Source organism: Balaenoptera physalus, assembly GCF_965194825.1.
Source record: "Balaenoptera physalus genome assembly, chromosome: 6".
In the NCBI taxonomy this organism is placed as follows: Eukaryota; Metazoa; Chordata; class Mammalia; order Artiodactyla; family Balaenopteridae; genus Balaenoptera; species Balaenoptera physalus.
Window position 1 is genome coordinate 132,984,374 of NC_138885.1, and position 15,579 is coordinate 132,999,952.

Genomic DNA, 15,579 nt, shown 5'->3' on the forward strand with positions numbered 1-15,579 from the left:
CTCAGCCAGATGGAGGGAGGTGGGTGAAGGGACTATTTACAGAAGCGTGAGCAGGCCGAAGGGAGCCAGGAGGGCGGGGAGCCCGGTATGATGCGGAGCCATGGAAGGGATTTGGTCACAGCTGCAGCCACGGAGGCACCTAGCTCCTACGGCGCCACAGCCAGGCGGGGAGAGCGAGAGGTATAAATACTCCAATGTCTCTTCTGCCCTCTGAGGACCTCAGCCAGTGCTTCCCACTGGCTGCATCCAATCAGAAGGCAGAGAGCTGGGGAGTCTCAGGGAAGCAGAGAAAGGTGGAGAAGAAAGGTGTATGTGAGAGGTGGGGGGCCTAAGAAGATGGACAAGACCAGTACAGATACATCAAAGAGAAGTAGATGGGAAGCTGAGACCTGGCTGTGGCCATAGAACTTGATTCTGAATAAACCTCTTTCTGTGTGAAGATCCTAATACAAGAGTTGTGGGAGGGAAGCTCCCCACTCCTGTTTAATTTTATGAAACAAGTCAAAGGATGGTGTTATGGAATGAATTGTGTCCCCCAATCCCCAGTTCATATGTTGGATCACTAAACTCCAATGTAACTGTATTTGGAGGAAAGGGCCTTTAGAGAAGTAATTAAGGTTAAATGAGGGCATAAGGATGGGGCCCTAATCTGGTGTCCTTATAAGAAGAGGAAGAGACACAGAGATATCTCTCTCTCTGTCTCTGTCTCTCTCTCCACGTGTGCACAGAAGAAAGCCCACGTGGAGACACAGTGAGAAGGCGGCCGTCTGCAAACCAGGAAGGGAGGACTTGTCATACACCAACCCTGCTGACACTTGATCTTGGATTTTCAGAGACTTCCACAACTGTGAGAAAACATATGCTGTTTAAGACCCCCAGTCTGTGGTGTTTTGTGGTGACAGCCTGAGCTGAGCAATACAGATAGAAACTCCCCAGTAGAAGACTCAGAAATCCACGTGGGACATAGCTGCTAGTTGTCTAGTAGAAAACTGAGTAGAAAATGAAGAGCCTTTGTTGACAGACCCTCTGTCTAAATCTCTTGGAGATCCAAACCTTTCTTTCACTCTTTGAAAGGGGACCTAATAATGACTCGGGCCTTGCTGAAGAAAAGGAAAGATCTTCCTTGATTTCCCGTGAGGATTTCCCGAAAATAGGGAGGAGTTAGCAATGAAGGAGGCCTTTGGGAGCAGGAAGGGTCCGGATACCCTGTGATGGGCCTCGGGTAGTATGGTGCACCCAGACGGGGACCGTGGACAGGTGAGGGGGTACAGCTTCTTTGAGATAGAAGATCTCTGTACCAGCCTCAGCCTGGCAGCCTAAAGCCTCATTGTGCCCACAGGAGGGTGACCACAAGGGGGCAGCAGAGGCAGCCTTCCCCAGGACATCAGAGGGTCTGACAAGTACTTGGTTCTCAGGCCCTGCTGCCTTCTCTAGGATGATCTGGCAGAGACAGACGGGGCATTTGTGCATGAGCAGTGTCTGTGTAAGATCTCGTGCCATCCAGAGGCGGCCGTCACAGTGTCCTTGATGGATGACAACCCTCTGGTGCCCAGGGAGAGCAGCTTGGTACCTGGAAATTGGAGCCTCCTCTCTTGGGCCTGCTGATTTGGGGGTCCTATTTGGTTTTCTGTTGTTGTTTTTTGTTTTTGGCCATGCCACGCGGGATATGGGATCTTAGTTCCCCGACCAGGGATCGAACACATGCCCCCTGCATTGGAAGCACAGAGTCTTAACCACTGGACCATTCCTGGTGTCTTGATAACATGGCAGATCTCTTCTGACCCACAGTCACTTGGGAGTCTTATTTTTATCTCGGTTTCAGCTACTCTGGAGAGAATAACTGCCTATTTCCTTGAAGTGCCCCAGGTAACATAGGGTAAGCCCTACGTAGGCCCCATGACCAGATATTCCAATATATCATCCAAATTTAGTGAAGAAAACGACAACTGTTTTCACAAGATGCAATCACAAAAGGAAACTATTAACTTTACTCATATAAATTCCCTATGATAAAATTCCCATGATAAATTCTATTTGGTTTGGCTATGCTCTTGTTTTAATACACCACTTAATTCTTTTTGCTAGGATTTTATTTAGGACTTTGGCTTCTATATTTGTGAATGTGATGTGTGTAGAGTTTCCTTTTCTGTATTGTCTTAGTAAGAATTTGGTATTGGAATTGTGCTAGCTTTGAAAATGTATTGACCTACATGAAGAAAATGATAAGACTTTACTGAGAGATATAAGAGAAAGTTGAAAAAAATAGACGGAGATAGCCTATACTGGATGGGAAGAGAACATCTTTTAAATGTGAATCCTTTCCAAATTAATTTTTAGGTTTAATGCCATTTTCATCATCCCATTAGAATAATCCTTTAGAATTCGATAAAATGACTGTAAAGCCCATCGGGAAGAAAAAAAAATAGAAAAGCGTCATTTTGCTATTAGAGTTCTCAGTGTATTTTCTACATATGCAGTATATGGATTTAATATTTTTAGTGGATGATCTTTTTTGTTTAACCATTGTTACTGATATCACCTCATACGAGGAAATTGTTACTGTGGTCCGGGGATGGGACCTATGAGATTTCTGCCTCTGGGAATTTTAATGATACTCTCTTTGTAGCTAGCAAGTAGCCATCTACACTTTTTTAAAAAATTTTATTGGAGTCTAGTTGATTTACAATGTTGTGTTAGTTTCAGGTGTACAGTAAAGTGATCCAATTATACATATACATATATTCATTCTTTTTCAGATTCTTTTCTCATATAGGTTATCACAGAATACTGAGTAGAGTTCCCTGTGCTGTACAGGTCCTTGCCGGTTATCTACCTTACATATAGTACTGTGTGTATGTTAATCACAAGTTCCTGATTTATCCCTCCCCCCAAGTAGCCACTTTTTATATGGGCTTCTTTGTATATTCTTTGTAGGTAAAGAGTTTGAAATGTAGTTACGTGATAGTTTATTATTTAAATTTAAAAAAAATCTACCATATTCTAATTATTCAATATGCTCTTTCTACTTGCTCTGCCAGAAAGTGACAGCTGTGCATGAAAAGTTTCCCCTAGAACCTGGCTTCCATGAAATTTACGTTGTGTTTGTAAACTCTTGGCTTTATGAATTATGATTTATTTAGATGTAAAGAGCCATGAACAACTAACAAAGCAGAGATTCCGGAAGTACAGCAAGATTCACATAGGAGTTTAGAGTGTGAGAAAAGTGGCCTCGCAAATCAACAAAGGAAAGATAGGGTCAGTTGCCTATCTGTGTTGGAGGAAACAGCTGTGCCTTTACCTAACTTTTTATACAAAAATACATTCCAGATGCATCAAAGATCAAAGTGTAAAACACTAAACCCTAGAATTATTAAAGGAAAAAAGGTTTCTACCTTTGTAATTTTGGTGCAAAGAAGGCCTTTCGGAGAATGACACAAACCCAAAAGACATGATGAAATATACTAATATGCTTGGCTTTATTTTTTTTAATCTGGCAAAATATTTCAAAGTCAAAAAAATCTGAAAAAAGTCAAAAGAGAAACTGAGGGGCGAATTGCAACATATTTATGAAAGACAAATAATAAATTGTCTGCAAGAAGACAAGAGGACACTAAAAAAAAAGGAGGAAAGATTCAGGACCATACGCCCAATTTATGCTGAATCTTTTACAAATATAAAATTATATCTTTGACCTATTTAATGCTTTTTCCCTGAATCCTCTTTTGCCTCTTTTTGAACATTTCTATTCCTGCTTCTATTTTATTCACGTTTGCCAAGTATATCTTTGTCTTATTTTTATTTTTAACGTTTCTGTGTCTATTTTTAGGTGTGTCGCAAGCAAATATCTTCAGATTAAAAAAAAATCAATCTGAGTTTGCCATTTTGAGGGAAATTTGATCCATGTGCCCTTACTGTAATATGGAATAAATCTGATTTATGTCCTATTTATTTTGTTGCCCTTTTTAAGAAATTGTGTTTAGTGTTAGTTTTTATTTTCTCTTGCAATATAAATGATGTTTTGCCTACTTTAATATTCCACGGTAGTCTAAAGGCTGGCAGCCTCTTTTTAATTCTACCAGTCATAAGTTTAACAACTTACCAAAATAGTTTTAAACACTAACTAAAAGAATTACTAATGTCAGGACATCACTTTTTTTTTGGTCTTTTCTGTTTTCTACTTCTTTTTCTTTTTTCTCCTTCCCATTGTAATGTCTGCTTCCTGAGCCTGGGGTGGGTGAATCCCTGAGTCAGGCTCCAACCGTGGGAGGATTGAGGTAAATTCTGATGACAAGAGGGGCAGCCATCGTGTTTCAAGAGCTGCAGGAAAACCACACTTTTGCTTTCTCCCAGTTGGGGAGAAAGTGGAGCGAACGTCTGCCTTCTCACCCCTTGCCCAAAAGACCCTCCTCGGGAAAATACCAGCCTGACTCTGGCCACAAAGCACCCATACAAGTTCACTTGTCACTCAAGTGGTGAAAACTCCCCTGTAATGTGAAACTCAAAGTAAGCTAGAAACGTCTTTGGCAAATCTGCAAGAGAACCAGCTGGAGATGGATGTGATCCAGGCTTTTCCTGCAACAGGGCACCGATGATGTTTGCCACCTGTAGGGAATGTGCTGGGCCCCGAAGCCCCGAGAGAGTGAAAATGGACACCCCTGCCTCGGGAGCTCAGTGTCTCAGCACAGCTTAAGCCGGTGCCCAGACAGTTATCCTGGGGTTTGGCATATGCTGGGCCGGGGGACACCTGGGAGATATGGGGTCAGTGAGGTGAGGCTGAGGGTGAGGAGGTGAGAGCCAGGCTGGGGGGCAAGAGGAGCGGTGTTGCTGGCAGAGGGAACAGCAAGTGCAAAGGCCTCGGGCAAGAGATAAGCAGGAGTTTGGTGCTCTGAGTGGTGGGATGCAGCCAGGGTTCTTGGATACAAACCACAGAAACTGACTCTGGCGCTGTAGGCAGAAAAGGAGCTTCCTGGAGAGTTACTGTGTGGTCTCAGAGAATCAAAGACACCCAGGCTGGGTGAAGTTCAGGGGCCTGGAGGCTCAGACCATGACCAAATCCTCACCGTAGGAACAGCCCGGGGAGGGAGGCGCTCTCATGGATAGACGATGCATGCTCCCACAGGGAACACCTTCCCGGGACCCTGGAGGCCACGTGCTGGACCGGCCCCTAGCACTGCTTCCTGGGGGAAGGCCACCTGCTCCACAGTTGAATTCTGGTGCCTGCGCTCCCTTGGCCGAGCCTGGCTCTCTGGCCTGGGTCCGCCTGTCTAGAGGAAGGGCACCTTTGCCAAGTTGCTCCCTGTGTGGAGGGAAGCCTGGGCTGGGACATGGAGTTGACCAAGCCCCCAGCTCGTGCCCGAGCCCACCTACCAGGGAGGGCAGGGAGAAAGCGTCCAGACTTGGGGGGTCCTGCAGTGAGAGGTGGGTACCAGCTCCTACCCAACCTCACGCTGTGGCATTTCCCAGACAAAGGGAAAGAGTTCAGCAATGGGGAGACCAAAAACTGACAAACGTCCCCTGCATGGAGAGGACAGAGGGCAGAGGGCGGGGCTGCGGCTGGAGAGGGGCCTGGATCACAAAGCAGATTGTCATCTCCGCTTCATGGGCTGAGCTGCTGGCGCAGGGGGCCGTGATGTTCTGGATGCAGAGATCGTCTCACTAGCCCTTCTTTCCTCTCCTCGAGTGGCGGGCGCGACAAATGGTCCCCGGGCATCGCCTCTGGACCGTTAGGGCCCCTTCCAGCAGACACGTGGCAGTGCTTCCTCGGGGGCTGTCTGTTTGAGAGCTGACCCCGTGTGGCCTCTGCCCGTCCTGGGAGGGAGCCCGGGACCAGAGCTGACAGCTACAGCGCCCGAGGGCTGTACGTCTGTAGATGGAGCGGGGTTTGTGGGGAAGTGCTGTCACTTCCATGACTCACAGCGCATTGAACTTGAATTTGTGAAATCTGTTCCTTTCGTGGGTTTCTACACAGAGAGAAAACATAACGGCAGGTCTCAGAGATCAAGCCGAGCACGGCCAGGATGCAATAGTACAAGGGGCATCCCTGAAGGGCAGCTCCCCGGGGCCGACCTGGAGCCTTACACGCTGTCGCTGGCTGTGAGCAGGGACCACACAGGGATGCAGGCAGCTAGCAGGGCCCCAGCCCCGCCCCACGGGCACAGAGGGCCTCACCTCAGGTCTCCCTTCCTGCCAGAGGTCACATGCCCACCTGGCTGTGGAGGCCTGCAGAGCCAGAGAGAGGGGAGGACACCGTGCCCGTGCAGTCACTTGGTCACACTGCCCATCAAGCTGTGTGTTTCAAATTATAAAATAAATTCTGTATTTACCAGGTGAATAATTTAATTGTATTTTTGTGTTAAACTCATTCATTTGCTCAATGTAAACCTTAAAAATATAACACAAGCGTGGTAGCCCTCTTTAGCGTTTGTCATCATTCTTCAATATTCTTGGGGCTCACACCCTGCCCGTCTGGACTCTGGGGGGCCCCGGCTTGGGGAGGGAGCCTTCCCCACAGCTGGCAGGTCACTGTGTCCCTGACACTCGGGGACACGGGCCTTCAGAGCCTCCCGGGAATTCTGGCATGAGGTTGGCGGGATTCAGGGGTCGGCTGCTACCCCAGGATGGAAAACTCTTTAGGCTTTGAATATACTTGAAGGGGTCCTTGAAGAGAGGTGAAAAGGGCATTTCATCAATTGACTGGAATTTTCCAGAATTCCTCCCCCAGGAGTTTGCTGACTGGGAGAGCTGGGAAGGGGGAAGGAAAGACATTTTGAAAACTGTAGCCTCGTTGGGAGTGGACCTGGTGTCCCCTCGCTTAGAATACAGGCCCCCTACCTCCCAGTGCACCCATTATCCCCTTTCCCTGGGGGCTCCCGTGTTGTTCCAGAGGAGTGGGCTGGGCAGGACCCTTACCTCTCCCAGCTGGGCACCTGGCCAACAGGACACGTTTCCAGCCGCATTAGTCTTGCTTAGCATTTTTGTTTGTCTGTGTGTTTGTTTTTCGGCTGTGCCTCGCGGCTTGTGGGATCTTAGTTCCCTGACCAGGGATTGAACCCTATCGGGGCCCCCAGCAGTGAAAGTGCAGAGTCCTAACCACTGGACTGCCAGAGAATTCCCCTCCAGCCCCTCTAGTCTTGACTGAAGCTCCTAAGGCTGCAATGGGGGCCAACTTATTATTCTGGGTCTGAGACACACGGGGGTGAGGAGTCCGCTGAAAAGTAAAGAGCCCACAATTCACGTCCCACCACCAGCTCTAATGTGTTAGTGCCTGTGGTTTCAGCGCTATTAAAGAAAATAAAGACACCTGTGTTATCACGGAGACTGTAAATCTGCAGACAGGGAGGTGAACGTTAAAACACTGAGGCTGTTGTCTTCTGGAGGGCTGGGGGGATGGTAAGCCAGTCTTTTTCTGATGAAAGAAAGAAAGAAGAGAAAGAGACATACAGGAGAGAGAGAGACACACAGAGACAGAGACAGAGAGAAAAGGAGGGAGGCAGGGAGGGAGGAAGGAAGGAAGGGAGGAAAAAAGAAGAAAACGGCTAAAGCAGAAGACAAAAGCAGGTGCAAAATCAATCCACAGCAGCAGAAACACATCGATAAAGCAGTAAAGCACAACCTACCAGATTTGGATCCACCCCCGGGGGCCATACGTGTCTGGGCTTTTAAGAAAGGAGGTGTGAGCATCTCCATGGCCGTCTACCTAACCTCCGGGCTGTTTTCATGGAGACCACTCACCCTGTTTCCCAGCCTGGGCGTTGCCATGGCAACCAAGCCGGCACTTTGGAGGGTGAAGAAGATGGCCACTGATTCCACGGATGCTTCAATGAGATTTACAGCAGGGCCAGGAACCAGCTTGCGGGGGCAGGAGGGAGGGGGCTGAGCATGTTAGCGGCACAGGCCACTTCCCTGAGCGGAGCAAGGCTGGCGGACAGCATCCCTGTGAGTGCGTGCTCTCAGGGTGGTTTTTCAAAGGAACTTTCCAGAAGGGAAAAATTCTCACCGAACCCGTCGTCTAAGGAGACCTATCTCCTGTGTATCTGCTTTCTCGGTATGTCAGGATGTCATGTTTTTCTTTCATATGCAGCGAGGTAAGAAAGGTTTTGAAAGGAAATTTTTGTAAATACAAAGTGATGTCCTAATGTATGCTAGTTGTGGAAGAGAATTAAAAGATGATAAATTCACGGAGTATAAACATAAAGCTTCCTTTGCTGCCTTGTGCACCCGCCCCTGTGCAGCCGAGCCGACAGCTCTCTAGTTCCCGTCCGGTGCTCCCGCGGGACTACAGATTGCAGGTGGGCTGGGGGTGGAGCGATTGTCTCTCCTCTCCACACCCCTTCTGTACCCTGCTCTGCGGTTGGAGCTCTGCAAACCCCGTTTCTCCTTTGCCAGCTGCTCCCTGGGAGACTCTGTCCGTGGCGTGCTAGAGGGAGACTGGAAAACAGGCAGAGGGAAGAGAGCTCCCATCACCCTACCCACCTTCTGTGGCCGACAGCCTCGCCTCCACCTGAGACCACCCCTCTACCTGGCAGCAGCTGTTGGTTTCAGCTTTTGGCCTCCTCTGGCACAACCAGATCCCGAGATGTCAGCACCAGCCAGGCCGAGCTCCTCCGCCCCCCCAGGGAACTGTGTCCCAGTCCAGGATGCCCCCTTGAGCACCTGAGGTGTAACTGCAGCCTGCAGAGACCCAGGTCCCAGTGCCCGGTGGGGGCTGTTCCTCCCAAAGCTTCCGGATTCTGATCACCCCACTTTCTTCCCTTTGCTTCTCCAGCCTGAGGGATGGTGGCTGCCTTCTTCATGAAGGGGAGGAAGAAAAGAATTAAATTGACATGAGACAGATTAACAAGAGAAAATCTAATTAATTTCGTACGTGCAGGAATCCCACATACGTGAGAGGGCCAGAGATCCCACATACATGAGAGGTTGAGACAGAAAGGCAAAGTGAGGGCTGCATGCCCTCTTGAGCTAAGGAATGGGATGAGCAATTGGATGTTTGCCCTGCTGTAAAGATGGAGCCACTTAGGTAAAATTTATCTCTGGTAATAGCTCTTTTTCTGGGAAAAAAATCCCCAATTTAAATTCTTCTAGGTAGTTAAGGGATGGACAGTAGTTTCTCTTGAACCCACAGGGTCTCACTTGCCTTTAGCTCAAAATAATCCTCATGCAAAAGTGGTATATTTGGGGGAAGTTCATTCTGAACCCCTACATCTGTTACCTCAGTTTCCCCTTTTGCCTTCTTAGTCTTCCAATACCTTGTTCGCTAATTCCCTATATTCAGTTCTCTCTGTTCAATGATTAATGTAGCTCCTATTTTCCTAATGATATTCTAGCTCCCTGATCATAAAAAGGACAGTGTTCTATATTAATATTCTTCATTATTCATTTTCCTATGATAAGGAAGTATAACCCTCCTCCGTTGATGTACATTTGGGATGCCTCGGGTTTTTACCACTACAAATATATTGCTATAAGCAGCCTTGAACAAGATCATTATTTCTATGTACAAGAATTTCTGCAGGAGGGATTTCTAGAAATTCCTTCTCTTTTCTTTTTATTTTTTTAAACATTTTTTAAAATTTTATTATTTATTTATTTATTTATTTTTGGCTGCATTGGGTCTTCACTGCTATGCATGGGCTTTCTCTGGTTGCGGCGAGCGGGGGCTACTACTCTTTGTTGCGGTGCACAGGCTTCTCATTGTGGTGGCTTCTCTTGTTGCGGAGCACGGGCTTCAGTAGTTGTGGCACACAGGCTCAGTAGTTGTGGCTCGCAGACTCTAGAGCGCAGGCTCAGTAGTTGTGGCTCACGGGCTTAGTTGCTCCGTGGCACGTGGGATCTTCCCGGACCAGGGCTCGAACCCGTGTCCTCTGCATTGGCAGGCAGATTCTCAACCACTGCGCCACCAGGGAAGCCTCCTTCTCTTTTCTGATTCTCTTCCCATGACTCAGGATAGTCCATCACCCACCTGCTTTATCAGCATATAATCCTAGAATCACTAGTCATTTTTTACTTTCTTCATCTTCTAGTTGCTTTGAATGCTCTATAACCTATTCGTGTTTAAAAATATTGTCCTGTATACAAAATCTTTACTATCAACAAGGGATAATGAACTTGATTCCCTACAACCTTTTGCTATGTTAACACGTTCTTGTCTCTATTTACTCTTACGTAATATGAAAGTTAAAAATTTTATCAAACCCAAGCAAATTCATGATATTAAGTATGAATGGCACACCAGACTGAAATTATTCAATATTCGGGTAGTTTTCTGTTTTCTGCTTAAGAATAAACTCACATTTTAAATTCCTTAGTCAATGTAGTTGAAATGTACCTCAGGGAAAGAAGTGCTGTGACGTTTTTCTTAACCCAAGGAAAAAATTCTGTTGAACTTCTATTGTTTCTATAAATCAAATATACACAAGCTGGGCTTCCCTGGTGGCGCAGTGGTTGAGAATCTGCCTGCTAATGCAGGGGACACGGGTTCGAGCCCTGGTCTGGGAAGATCCCACATGCCGCGGAGCAACTAGGCCCGTGCGCCACAACTACTGAGCCTGCGTGTCTGGAGCCTGTGCTCCGCAACAAGAGAGGCCACGATAGTGAGAGGCCCACGCACCGCGATGAAGAGTGGCCCTCACTTGCCGCAACTAGAGAAAGCCCTCGCACAGAAACGAAGACCCAACACAGCCAAAAATAAATAAATAAATAAATAAATTTAAAAAAATATATGTACACAAGCAAATCTTTTATTATCTTTCCCTAGGGATTTTAAACACAGAAACAAAAGACCATTCTCAATCTCTCTAAATATTTCTGTAATCGGTCCATTTGTATCTATTTCCATTGCCACCCTCTGGTTCATGTCACCATTGCTTCTTCCTGGGACGGCTGCAACGATGCCCTGACTGGTCTCCCTGTCCCTGTCTTGCCCCTTGAGGACCCTTGACACAGTTCTCATGCTGCCCAAGATTTCCGCCTAGATGTGAGTCTGGCTCTAACACAGGCTGTGCCAGCCCCTCATGGATGGACTGAGCTGGTTTCCAAGTGTGAGCTGGGCAAATCCTATCAATCTTCTCTGCCCCAGGGCATGGCCCCTGGTGTTCAGGGCACAGTCCCCACCTGGACCTTGCCTACCCAGCATTTACCAGCAGCCCCTGCCTGCTTCCCTCTGGCAGGGACTCGTCACCAGAGTAGAGCGGGACCCAGACTCCTGTTGTCATTCTCTGGGCCAGTCAGGAGCAGACTGACTTTGGTTGGCTGGCGAGGTCCCCTCTGAGGCCATCATGCGTTTTCTTTCCACTGTGGTCGCGGAAGCGACCAGCAGCAAGGTTGACTCAGAGGGGCTACCACAGCTGCATACTGCAGGTGTTTCCCTCGGACCTCCGCTGGACCCTCTCCCCATAGGTGAGTCTCACGCTCACACCTGTATCACCTTTTGGCTGCACTCTCCAAAGCCTTCAAAATTTCCCTTACTTACAAGAACCAGAAAACCCAGGGTTTGGGGTGTCACTGGGGCGGCTGAATGTCATCAATCAGTTTTATGTAAAGATTATCATTAATAAATTTACCTAAATTTATATCATGCCTTATACTTTATAATTCAGTTATAGAATTTAATTTTACCCCCATAACAACCCTGTGAAGTGTACAAACAGGCCTTTTTTTTTTTTTTTTTTTTAAGTTTTGTAGAAGAGTGAATAGAGATTCAAAGCAGGTAAAAATAACTTGCTTGATGCCCTACTGCCAGGGATAAGGAGAACCAGGTATCGGATCCAGTTCACTCAACTTCAAGTGCCACAGCGCTGCAGCCACGTGGAGTTGCATTGTCACAGAGCAGCGACGGGTGAGTAGGAAACCACAGTTAGAATCTCATCTCTATGGGAATTGCCTTCTGGCAACCTCACCTTTCTGGAATGTGGCTAAAACCAGGAAGCAGAAGACTGTCATCAAAGGAGCAGCCTATGGATGTCTGCATGCCCTTCTGGGGTCACCGGAGATCAACCTAGTTTGGCTTCACTGTTGGCCAAGGGGTTGGGGTTGACCTTCAGTTCTGGGAGGAGAACGAAGATGGAAGTTCAATGGGAGACCAGCTGGAGGCAGAGGTCAAGAGGCAAAGCAAGGCCTGAAGCTCAACAGAACCAAAGGACTGATCTGAGGACCAAGGGCAGGAAGGGAGTTAGGGGGCTTGTTGCAGGTTGGAGCTGGGCGGACACGGCCAGAAGGGTGCCGTGATGGGCTATAGAGATGGCCGTGTGTGCCCAAGGGGTCTCTGGTTTCTATGGGCCCAGAGTGCATGGCATGTGGTGGGTTAGGCTGCCAGGGCCCAAGGAGAATGAGCAGAAAGACAGAAAGGCTAGTGAGGGGGCAGGGGCCTCAGGGTGGGAACTGGGAGGCAGAGAACTGGTTTAAAATAGGGGTAGAAACTCAGTTCAGGAATTGGAAGAGCGCAGTGGGGTTTCAGGGAAACCCTCCTGTGTCCAGGGGCCTCTCAGCTTCTGGATCCAACCAGAGACTCTACCGCGAAGACCAGTTAGTCTTGGGGCCCTGAGCTTGCTGACCGGCAGCCTGCTCTGGAGAGGCCTGCACACGGGCCGGGGGGCTGAGCGTGAAGCTTGTACCCAGCAGCGCACACGGCAGAGAGTCTGGAAAGCTCCATCTGCCCTCCGCCATCCCCTCCTCCCTCTCCACCAGCCTCTCAGGGCTTCTCTCCCCGCATCCCTCTTCCTCTATCTGAGCAATTCTTAAAGACTCACGTTCCTAACTTTTGCTTCTCAATCATAAACACCTTCATTCAAGAACAAGCCCCTCCATGTTTCCCCTTGGCTCTGCAAATACGTACAGATGAATGGTGGATAATAAAATAAAGGTATGGCCCCTGGTGGGCCTGGAATAACTCAACAGAGGGGGATTCCACGATGGCCTACAGGATGGGCAGCAGGGGTGAGGATGCCTGGGACCTTGCTGTAAAGGTGGGCATTCTGAGGATGGCTGTGGAAGGTGCTCCCCCCTTGGGAATATCCGCAACACTCCTCTGTTTCAGCTGCCTCCCCTCACGTACCTGAGGCGCCCTCAGAATGGAGTCAGTCTGGGCCTTGACCTCCGTCTATGGTCAGAGAGCATGGGCCTCGCACACCTGCAGCATTTTGAGCCCCGGTTTTACCAGATGTCTTAGCACTGGGGCCCTCCTGCATCCAAAATCAGTAGAAGAAATAAATAGTCAAATTACATGGGTTCTACCAGGAATGGATAAAGAAGATGTGGTACATATATATAATGAAATATTACTCAGCCATTAAAAGGAACAAAACTGGGTCATTTGTAGAGACGTGGATGGACCTAGAGACTGTCATACAGAGTGAAGTAAATCAGAAAGAGAAAAACAAATGTTGTATACTAACGCATGTATGTGGAATCTGGAAAAATTGGTATAGACAATCTTATTTACAAAGCAGAAATTAGAGACACAGACATAGAGAATAAATGTATGGATACCAAGGGAGAAAAGGGGGTGTGGGATGAATTGGGAGATTGGGATTGAATATATATACTATTGATACCACATATAAAATAGATAACTAATGAGAACCTACTGTATAGCACAGGGAACTCTACTCAATGCTCAATGTTTTCCTTCCTAAATGGGAAGGAAATCCAAAAAAGAGGGGATATATGTATACGTATAGCTGATTCACTTTGCTGTACAGTAGAAACTAATACAACATTGTAAAGCAACTATACTCCAATAAAAATTAAAACAAATAAACAAATTACATGGGTTCTACTTTATTGCTGGGGTAATGTAAAGGCTCAACATTCTAAGCCAGGGAGGATTTCAGACTAGCCCTGAGTGGTTCTCAGGAACAGATAAGAAAATAGAAGGTGACAGAGCCTGAAACTCCCATAATGTGGTATGGCAGTCGACTGGAACATGGCTTAATCCAGAAAGAGCTTTGATTTGAGACTGCTGCTCAGAAAGGCCCTCTCGAGTTGGATGGAAGGAAGCCAACTGCGACAAAATGTCCTATCAATTTTGTTTTACACCCAAGAAGCCTGTATGACCTTCTGATGAGAGTAACTGAAATGTCCATTGACCACATATATCCCCCAAAGAGTGTCAGGCCTCCTAGCACGTGACCACAGCTGGAATATTGCCAGGGCCCTGAGTTAGGTCCACAGAGAATTGACAAGAAATGCAAATTAGGTGCCAATTCATAGTGGTTAGAAAATTTCCATTTAAATTGCTAATCAAGCTGAATCCACTTGCAAATGTAGAAATCAACATGTACATAAAGTATTTGGAAAACTGCAGAGCTCTGTAGAAGACATGGCATCTACTAGCCTGTGTAAATGGAATGGAGAAGCAGCAATGTCTTAATACAGACACTCCCCCCTCCGCCACAACCCCCCCAAAATCATCCAGTTATGTTACTGTTGAGCTTTTTAGAAAGCCTCTGGGCCGGCTTTTTTGTTGTTGTTCAGTAAATTTATTTATTTAATTTATTTATTTTTGGCTGCGTTGGGTCTTCGTTGCTGCGCACGGGCTTTCTCTAGTTGTGGCGAGCGGGGTCTACTCTTCGTTGTGGTGTGCGGGCTTCTCATTGCAGTGGCTTCTTTTGTTGCGGAGCACGGGCTCTAGGCGTGCGGGCTTCAGTAGTTGTGGCACGCGGGCTCAGTAGTTGTGGCTCGCAGGCTCTAGAGTGCAGGCTCAGTAGTCGTGGCGCACGGGCTTAGCTGCTCCGTGGCATGTGGGCTCTTCCCGGACCAGGGCTCAAACCCGTGTCCCCTGCATTGGCAGGCAGATTCTTAATCACTGCACCACCTGGGCCAGCTTTTCTAAAATGTCTTTCTCGGAACAAAAATCTCCCGTAAGATGGTTATTAATGTGTACTTTACACTCGTACACATACACACAGAGTGAAAGAAATGGAAGAAACAGCATCCTGTATGCCTTCGAGGAAAATCAAAACACATAATGGTACATTCCAAATTCTGAGAAGTTCTGGGAACAGAAACCTGCTTACCTTGGTTGATTTAATGCACCATTTCCAAGAGGCAAGATCAGAGAAGGCTCACTTTTGGTGGAGCCCCTATTCACCCCTTGGGTGTGCACGTTCGGAAGTGCCGCCAGCTGTGAGTTCGGCCACCAGCAATGTAACTGCTCACACTTTCACAGGGAGGCAACGCCCACACCAGTAAGGAGGGAAACAAATCACAGCTGCTCCTCATTAAGCCCACACCCATTCCAAATAAGCAACTGCTTTGCAAGCTTCCCATCTGTTCTGTTTATGTCTAAATGAACCCCCCTCCCCCATCAAACTGAGAAACGGATGATCTGTGTTAAACGCCTTTAATCATTGCCCTGAATTGACAAGAAACATCGTCGTTCTCTCTCCTCTGCTCCACAACCCACAATGGCACCCCATTGCCCCACAGGTGACCTCATCATTCTGGATCTCAAAGCTTCCTGTACCCCGAGCCCACTGTGCCTGTCCTGCCTCTTCTCCCGGACCACTGTCCTTCCTTCATGCAGTCTGATTGCCCTTCTCATCACTCCCCTCAGCACCATGTCTTCCTTCTCCACTTATCTAG

General features: G+C 47.6%; 1 long non-coding RNA gene across 1 annotated transcript; it reads right to left on the bottom strand.

Moving 5' to 3' along the window:
• Positions 1 to 2,657: 2,657 nt before the first annotated feature.
• LOC309663022 lies at positions 2,658 to 10,162 on the bottom strand. Its single transcript, XR_014265077.1, has 2 exons — positions 8,519 to 10,162; positions 2,658 to 8,427 (listed from the first exon to the last, which is right to left on the bottom strand). It is a non-coding gene; the product is annotated as an uncharacterized lncRNA (long non-coding RNA).
• Between the last annotated feature and the right edge of the window lie 5,417 nt (positions 10,163 to 15,579).